The sequence below is a fragment of the Halichoerus grypus genome, chromosome 12 (assembly GCF_964656455.1).
Source record: "Halichoerus grypus chromosome 12, mHalGry1.hap1.1, whole genome shotgun sequence".
Taxonomy (NCBI): Eukaryota; Metazoa; Chordata; class Mammalia; order Carnivora; family Phocidae; genus Halichoerus; species Halichoerus grypus.
The window spans coordinates 62,232,495-62,233,335 of NC_135723.1; positions in this window are offsets into that span (position 1 = coordinate 62,232,495).

Here is an 841-nt window from a genome sequence, read left to right on the forward strand (position 1 = left end):
AGAGGATTTCAGACAAAGGCTCAGTAGAAGAGCTAAACTTTAGTAGTTTAAAAATAATCCTTAAAAAGACTTTGTTCCAAATCTTGCTGTTTATAACAAATTACTGAAGGTTGCTCAACACCGGCTCGTTTTTCCTCAATGGACCATTCACAAAAATCGATCCCAGTTCTTACCAAGACAGAGTAGGATGATTACCCATAAAGTAATATATAAAATTGAATTCCTTCCTCGTGCCAAACACAAAGATGGAGTTAAAAATGAAATGTAAAAATTTAAACGTTTGGAAGAAAATACAGGATAATGTTTTATGAAGTTGGGGTAGGAAAAAAATTCTTGATCCATTTTCAAATAACGGAAGACATGAAGGAAAAGATGGACAATTTTAACATCATTAATATTAAAATTTTATTTTCATCAAAAGGCAAAAAAAAAAAAAAGAAAAGAAAATTTGCAAAGACAACCCAGAGACTGGAGAAGATATTTCTAACTTGCATAACCATGTAGATTAGCCTCCAGAATACATGATATTTATAAATCAATAAGAAGAAAAGTTTTTAAATAGAAAAATGAGTAAAGAAATGAAGGAGTAGGGGCACCTGGGTGGCTCAGTCGGTTAAGCATCTGACTCTTGATTTCAGTTCAGGTCATGATCTCAGGGTCATTAGATCGAGCCCGTGTGGGGCTCCGTGCTCAGTGGGAAGTCTGCTTGGGATTCTCTCTCTCCCTCTCCCTCTGCTCCTTCCCTCTCTCTCTCTCTCTCTCTCACTCTTTCTCAAAAAAAGAAATAAAGGAGTAAAAAAACACATGAAAAGATGCTCAACCTCATCAGTAATCAGGATAA